Below are 8,864 nucleotides of genomic sequence, written 5' to 3'. Positions count from 1 at the left end.
TGCAAAAAGTTACCCTTATGAACACTTTCATCACATCTAGAATCTGGTATCTGTCATCGATCATACCTCCTTCAAGTGTCCACATAGCAAAGCTAACATCGACTATGGGTACGTTTCTGTGGCGTGGAATACCGGCACGGGTGCCAATGCAACAGTTAGCTCGAAACCTAGAAATGGGGGGCTTAAAATTGCAATTACCTGCACTAAAGTGCAAATCATTACTGCTTCATCGTCACATCAAAGAAATCGACTCTATGCCTTTCTACAAATCATTCTTGGATCAAGATATCCACAATCAACCTGTTTCCCCAGCAGATTGCATCTGCCTCAAACTATCATGTCAGCAAATACCACTCTTACCTCAGTTACAGCAGTCTCCTTCTGCCAGCAGTATACATCGGTCCTACATAGATAACACGGATGAACCAAAAGTTGAACGCGACAATCCGAACGCAAAGTGGAGTCAAATTTGGTCGAACGTACATCGAGCTAAAAAACTATCGTCTTCTCAAAAAAGCGACCTGTTTTTGATAGTCAACAGGAAAATAGATCACAGACGGTTATTGTTCATTCAACACCGGGCAGACGGAGAAAACTGTGAACATTGTAACAACGCGGTCGAAACATTAGAACATAAATTTTGTGAGTGTCCTAGGGTACGAGACGCATGGTTTCTATTGCAACGAAAACTTCTGTTACTACTGCACGGATGGCGAAGTCTGAATTTTGCGGATCTTATTCGACCTTCCCTAGATGGAATACCAGAAACAACGAAGGCAAACATCCTCAAGGTTTTCATTCGATACATAAATTACATAAATCAATGTACCACAGTTAATCAAAACGAATTAAAGTTCATTTTAGAAAATGATTTGTAAATAACACCATATTTTATAAATAAACTAATCATACAAAAAAAAAAAAAAAAAAAAACTATAAAAAAGAGTCAGAAAAAAATTTGTGTAGGTTTTCACGCAATTAAAATTTGCTTTGAGCACAGCAAAAACTACAAGCGTCTGTTCGCTTTAGTATTCGGCACAAAAAGAACGTGTTGCTATTACACACACACACACACACATGACATTTGTCGGAATGATGATATCTGCTTTCTGTCAAAAGTAACAGTAGGGTGCCCGCAATCGAACACCTTACCCTATATCATTAAAAGGCGCAGACAGGTGCGAATGAGAATAGTTAAAGACTGTCCCAGAACGTATGGACGCACTTTGATTTCGCTGTAAATAATTCACAAGTGTTAGATATTCAATTTTTTTCGATATACTGATAATATTAGACTACAACAACAGAATATTATTCTCAAAATTTGCTACTTAGCCATTGTAGACTAGCTGGCGCACCTTCTTGCGAACGTTCCTCATTAAATTCCGTACAGACTTCTTGGCGACAAGTTTTGACACTTTTTTCCAATCTTTTTTTCGAACTGTTGAATGGTTTCGGCTGCCGAGACATGTTTCCTAAGATGTGCCTTCGTTAATGCCCAAAATTCCTCAATTGGTCGAAGTTGTGGGCAATTTGGTGGATTCATGTCTTTCGGGACGAAAGTGACATTTTTGATAGTATACCATTCTACCGTTGATTTCGAGTAGTGGCAAGAAGCAAGATCTGGCCAGAAGACAACAGGATCCTTGTGGCTTCGAATTATGGGTAGAAGTCGTTTTTGTAAACATTCCTTGATGTATAATTCGCTGTTCATTGAAGCAGTGTTGATGTAGGGTTTCGAAATCTTACCGCAGTTACAAATTGCTTGACAGACCATAGCTTTCTCATCAAATTTTTCGACTTCAATCGATGTCTCGGACTGGTTTAACATTTGCCCTTCTCGCACCGTATAATATTGTGATCCCGACAAGAATTTGTAATCGAGTTTCACGTAGGTTTCGTCTTCCATGATTATGCAGTTCAAATTTCCAGCAAGAATCGTATTGTACAGCTTTCGAACCCTCGGCCTGATCGATGCTTCTTCTTTCGGACTACGTTTTTGTTGTTTCTGATTCTTATAGGTTCGAAGATTCAAACGAAGCACGAAGAACATTTGACCTCCTTCTTTTGCTCGAACGCCTTCAGTATACGTTTATCCAACTGAGGGTTAACACGACCTTTTTTTCGACCCGTTTTCGGTTTATCCTCCAAGGTGTTATCCTCACCGAACTTCCTGATTGCATTTCGCACGGCTTTACTCCTTACTCCTTCCATTTTTGCTATCTTTCTTAGTGACAGTCCGTGTTCTGTGCACCAATTGTATACAATTTTTCGACGTTGTTCTGCTGAAAGTCCACGCATTTCGAAACAAACTAATGAAAACAAATAATCAACTGGACAAGTGGTTACAGAAGAGTGTAAACATCAGGGTGCAGCCATAAAAATTGACAAATTCTGAACCATTGCGAAATGGCAGCGGTTTTTGGTTGCGTTCATACTTTCTCGGCAGTCTTTACATATAAAACTACTTGAACTTGGTTGAATTACTCATCTACAGGAAAGATATCGATAGCCCCACGACAAAAGGGCCTAACTGCAAATGAGAGCCTCTCTCTGTTTACCTTCTCTTTTAATTATTAGGGAGCCATCACTGCAATTTCTTGAAAGTTTCCAACATACATCGAAAGCTTGTGGTTTTAACTTAAAAATCTTGCGAAGACTAAGGCGCCAAATATAAAATCAATCCGGTAAATAGTGAAAGAAAAAGTAAACAAAGAGAAACGCAGTTAGGCACTTTTGTCGTGGGACTATCGATATGTTCTTTTCAAATATCCTGGTCCTTGACATTCGCAATGATTACGTTTGTTGTATATCAGATCAGATTTCAGTACATATTCGTTACCATTGTAATAGTCACCATTGATTTTTTTTTGTGCATCGAAGCCTTTGAGTAGAAAAGTTTTATAATTGTTTTATCAGACGTTTTTTGAAAGCAAGATCAGAGGCCACGACTTTGAAAAAAAGCAATCGTCAAATCGGTTTACTTATAGAAAATCTTTGCGGATAAATATCCTTTTTATTCATTAAAAATGGCGATCAATAAACGCTTGCTATACCGAATTGTTCATAACGATTATGCTGTTCCTCTTTATACAGATATAGGGATTTTGTTGAACAAATTACGAAAAATTTCACTTCACTTGATTTTTTTTCATCGTTTCTTTTAGACTAAAAAATATTTTAGTCATTGTAATGATCATTATCAACACTTGAACATTATCATCCAACACTTGAACATTATTATCCAACAGTTTATGTTGGAATTCTAAGAAGAACTGGTTATTTACTAGTTCGGTACCTTTTATTCTCTCAACGTTGGCAACACTTTTATACACATTCTGTCAAATTTTGACGCATATCGTACGATTAGTTTTTGTTTGGCGTCTATACTAAGAAGTTGAAAAATTTTCGTGTGGCGATTTTTATAATGGATGAAAATTTAGAACAACGTGCGTGCATCAAATTTTGTGTTGCAAATGGATTTAAGTGTTCCGAAACGTTGGAAATGTTAGAAAAGGCCTTTGGTGAATCGTGTCTAGGAAAAACACAGGCATACGAGTGGTATAAACGCTTCAAAAGTGGTCGTACAAGCTTGGATCATGATGAGATCCCTGGCCGCCCAACAACATCTGTTAATGAAGAAAACATTGAATCGGCGAAGCAAATCGTGTTGCAAAATCGTTCTGTACCGATTTGAGAGATTGCTGTGTTGTTGGGCATCTCTTATGGATCAGCCGAACACATTTTAACTGATATTTTGGGTTTCTCGGCTGGTGCCAAAAAAGCTGAATTTCATTCAAAAACAGCGTCGTGTGTGCGTTGGTTGTGTCGCAGTTTTTGGCCAAATACTCAACCAATATCATCAACCAAGCACCGTACTCCAGATATGGCCCCGTGTGATTTTTTCCTCTTCCTTCTCCAGACTCAAATTGCCATTGCGGGGAACGCGTTTTGAGACCATAGAGACCATAAAAGAGAATTCGCTGCGTGAACTTGTATGGAAAACTTGTATGGAAAATTGGATCAAGCGTTGGCATGCATGTATTGCCGCAGAAGGAGAGTACTTTTTTTTACGATAATAAAGAAATTCATTAAAAATTGAAATTTTGCGCTTTTAAATAAAATTCCGGTTCTTTTTTAATCATAAGGTATATCCGAAAAACATCATTTAAATTTTGATATTCAGTTACATAAAGTTTTCGTTTAAAAATAAACTGAAAATCAGCACGAAAACGTGCAAAATCGGGAAAAAAGAAGACGAAATGACAATTCAGTTCGCATTTTCTCTCTCAATTCCGAATGATTTCCGAATCAACCGGTTGTAGGCGAAATTCATTCGGAATCGGTTGTTGCACTGGAGTTGGAATTGATTCGGAATGAAAATTTCTCACCGATTCGGAATCCATTCGGATCTGATAATGTGAGTTGTAGTGAAAAGAAAGTCCATTGGACTATAAACGAAAATTAGCTGGCAATATAGCCTTAGTTGCAGTGCCATCAAATCGACGTCATCTCAAGTGAGGTGACGCCAACCAGAATAAGAAGACGAATTTTAGCCTAGAAGAACGAAAAGTAATATGAAAAAAAAAACAAAAGAAATTTTATCAGATGGACATATTCATAAAATCTCGAAGAAATAACAAAAAAAAGTTCCATCTGAAGATTTATAATACATATTTTTGAACAAAGAGATAGTTTATTAAAACAGAACCATCAATTTGGTTCGAAACATTCAAACGATCTGGTGATTGAAATTAGATAAAGTAAAACTCCTTACACACTTAGAAAATTTCGCAGAATTCGGTAATTTTTTACCGAATTTTCAACAGCTGAACGTTCGGTAATCAAATTGATTACCGATCGTTCGGTAATTGCTGAACTGTCAAACAACTACCGTAAACTGTAAACCAAATGGATCTAACTGATTGTTCATTAATTTGTTGTTTGTTCGTTTTCCTTTGGTTAATTTTTTTTTATTTTCGGATTTCAAAAAGCAACACATGTTCACAATAACGAATAAAGAAAATTCCAACCTGTTGTGGCTATGGTTTTATTCCACCTTCCAAAACACTGCACAATCCGTCCATTCCACCAGAAATTACCCTCGAACGATTCGTATAGGCAGCAAGTGGACAAGTGATACAAAATTATTTTCTGCCTATAAGTGAACAAAAAGTTTTTAGTGGTTCTAATGTTTCAAAAACTTTAGCACCTGTACCTCAATCCATTCGATGAACTCTTCAAGATTTTTTTCGTTTGGTTAATAAAAAGACACTTACTGAACATTTTATCAACTGTTTGACAGTTCGTTTTCACGACAATCAGTATTTACAGAAGTTCGGTTATTGGAAGATTATTTAACCATATGGACGGTAGGGTTTTACCGTACTCGGCGACTATTCAGATTTACCGTATGAATTGTATATCTATTTACAGAATTATGTAATGAAAGCTTGCGTAACTGATCGTCCGGTAAAAATTTGCATAATTTTTGTAAAATGACGTTCATGTACCGAAATATTGGTAATTTCTATTGACTACCGAAAGTTTTCGTCAAAAAAAATTACCGAACAACGGAATGGAATCTTAGTGTGTATAATTGGAGTCTTTCGTGACATAAAAACAGAACCCAGCCCAAGTAACAATTCGAATGCCTTATGGTTTTGATTATAATTTATAGGAGTTTTGTAATTGATTTTTCAATCACTACCTGTTTATGCCAACTATAATAAACCAGTAATATCATCTTTAAACCAGTAATATCATGTCATAACCTGCACTAAAAATAAAATAAAAATAAAACTATTTGCACTAGAATAAAACCATGCAAACACTCTTAATATTGCTTTCAAACATTTTCTTTAAAACATTATTGCCAGTTAAATTCTTTCATAAATCTAGTTTTGTGTGTGTGCGTGTTCATTCTATGACAATTTCACTCAGAGTAATTAGACACATTAGTTGTAGGCTATTTGATTTATTGCTTCTTAGGTTAAGTGTAATTTGCATTAAAAGGAATTTCATGGCCGCCATTATGATGTTCTATAGGGTAGCATTTATTGACATCAAATAAACTTCGAAATGCAAAAACGAGGAAATATGTTGGACTTTCATGATTCATTTTCAGATCAAATGCACAAGTTTTATCGCCACAGAATAGTTTTATACAAAAATGACGATGAATAACAAAAAATAATGCATTCAGTAATAGCCGTTCAACCGAGAAGGTTGTGTATAGAAGCGTACAGTTTAATAACGCTGGTTAGTTTACACGCGTTAAATACGACAACGGTTGAACTACAGGTAGAGACCTGTTGGCAGCAGCCGTTAAAACGTAAAATCGTGCTGCATAAGAGAGCCCTAGTGCTGGGCCAAGCTGGTGAAGGAAACAACAAAAGGGCGTTTCCCAAGCTCTACCCAGGCCACAATATACAGCCACAAGTGCTGAGCAGGAGAGTGCAAAGGCACATTGAAGAAGAAGAGTGCAAAGGCACACAGAAGCAGGAGAGTGCAAAGGCACACCGGTGCGAAGGCACTTCGGTGCAGAAGCATATCGGTGCGGAGCACAAGGAAGAAGGAGACAAGACAACTCGGTCTTTCCACTGCCATACAACACGCAGATATACACCGGTGACCTGCGCTGGTTGCAGCTGGCGAAGACAAAAGTAAATCGGAAATCGAGTGGTGCTGGATGTCAGGTAGCAGTAGCATCACATCCAACAATCAGCATCCAACAAGAACATCTAGAGCAACGAGGATCTACACGGCAGTGCAACGGAGATAGACAACAATTTCAAGGTAGAAGTTTTTTCTTTTCCTTTTGATTGAGTACTGTGTAGTGTTGGTTTCATTTTTTATTTTAAAGTTTGATTAAAAATTTTAATGTGATGGATGAATCCATGGACGTAAATCCTAGCATGAACCCTATACCCCCACGAACGAAAAAATATCAGGAGAGCTCTTCTGGGCCTTGGATAGTCTTTTTTAGACGTATATCAAAGCCATTAAACATTTACCAAATTTCTAAAGGTTTGACATCACGATTCTCTTCAATCAAAGAGATCATAAAAGTAAATAACGATAAAATTCGTGTTGTGGTAAATAATTTGAAACACGCGAATGATATTGTCTCTTCGGAACATTTCAATAAAGAGTATAAAGTTTACATACCCTCCAAAGATGTCGAAATTGACGGTGTTGTTACCGAAGCGAGTCTTTCGGTAGATGATTTACTCAAGCATGGTGTTGGTCGTTTCAAGAACTCTATGCTTGAGGGTGTGAAAATACTGGAGTGCAAACAACTGTACTCAGTAGTTTATGAAGAGGGAAAAAAAGTTTATCGCCCATCAGACTCGTTTCGAGTGACATTTGCCGGATCTGCGTTGCCGTCCCATGTCTATGTCGATAAAATTCGCCTCCCTGTTCGGCTTTTTGTTCCAAATGTAATGAATTGTACGAACTGCAAAAAATTCGGACACACAGCTACTTACTGTAGCAATAAACCAAAATGTATTAAGTGTGAAGGACCTCATAAAGATAATGATTGCAACAAGGAAATTGAAAAATGTATTTATTGTGGGGAAAGTCCTCATGAGGATATTTCAGTATGCACTGGATTTAAAGTGCACAAAGACAAAATTAAGCTTTCTTTAAAAGCACGGTCTAAGCGCACATATACAGAAATGCTTAAAACGGTCATTGATGTCCCCCCTTTGGAAACCGAAAACGGGTTTTCAAATCTAGAGGAAACAGAGGACTCTGACTCTGACGAAAATAGTGAAGGTAATTCGTTTATCACTACCCAAGGGTCAGTTAAGAGAAAGAAGTCTTCTTCCAAATTACCAAAAAAGACACCTAAAGTTTCATCTTCAAAAAAAGATCCCCGTGTTAAACAAAAAAAGTCAAAACCAAAGACTGTGCCTCCTGGTTTGTCAAATTCACAAACCAATCCAGGATCTAGCACAGAAAAAGGTAATAATCCTGTGGGCTCCATTTCACAGCCACCAACAGGATTACTGAAGTTTTCGGAAATTGTTGAATGGATTTTCTCAGCATTCAATATATCTGAACCCTTAAAGACCCTCATAATGGCATTCCTTCCAATAGCTAGAAATTTTTTGAAGCAGTTATCAGCTCAATGGCCAATTGTCTCAGGTTTTGTATCTTTTGATGGATAATTTATCACCCGCCGCAAATGATACAATCACTGTCCTGCAGTGGAATTGTCGAAGCATCATGCCAAAACTTGATTCATTTAAAATTTTATTGCATAGTCAAAAATGTGATGTATTTGCTTTATGCGAAACATGGCTTACTTCAAACATAGCTTTAAATTTTAATGATTTTAACATTATACGTCTCGATAGAGACTCTCCGTATGGTGGAGTGCTTTTGGGAATTAAGAAATGCTGTTCCTTTTATAGATTAAACATCCCTTCAACTTCTAGTATAGAAGTTGTTGCTTGCCAAATAAACATTAAAGGCAAAGATATTTGCATAGCTTCGGTTTATATTCCTCCAAAAGCACAAGTTGGACAGCGACAGCTTAATGAAATGGTTGAAGCCCTTCCTGCTCCACGATTGATTCTGGGGGATTTAAATTCGCACGGAATGATGTGGGGTTCCGTTTACAATGATAGCAGATCATCTTTAATACAAAACATTTGTGACAATTTTAGCATGACGGTATTAAATATGGGTAGCATGACACGGATCCCAAGACCTCCTGCACGCCCAAGTGCATTAGATCTATCTCTTTGCTCAACATCAATTCGACTAGATTGCACCTGGAAAATATTGCCTGATTTACACGGTAGCGATCATTTACCAATCATCATCTCAATTAGCTGTAACAAATGTATTGC

This window comes from Malaya genurostris, chromosome 2, assembly GCF_030247185.1.
Source record: "Malaya genurostris strain Urasoe2022 chromosome 2, Malgen_1.1, whole genome shotgun sequence".
NCBI classification, from domain to species: Eukaryota; Metazoa; Arthropoda; class Insecta; order Diptera; family Culicidae; genus Malaya; species Malaya genurostris.
Note: the sequence above shows the minus strand (reverse complement) of the source record.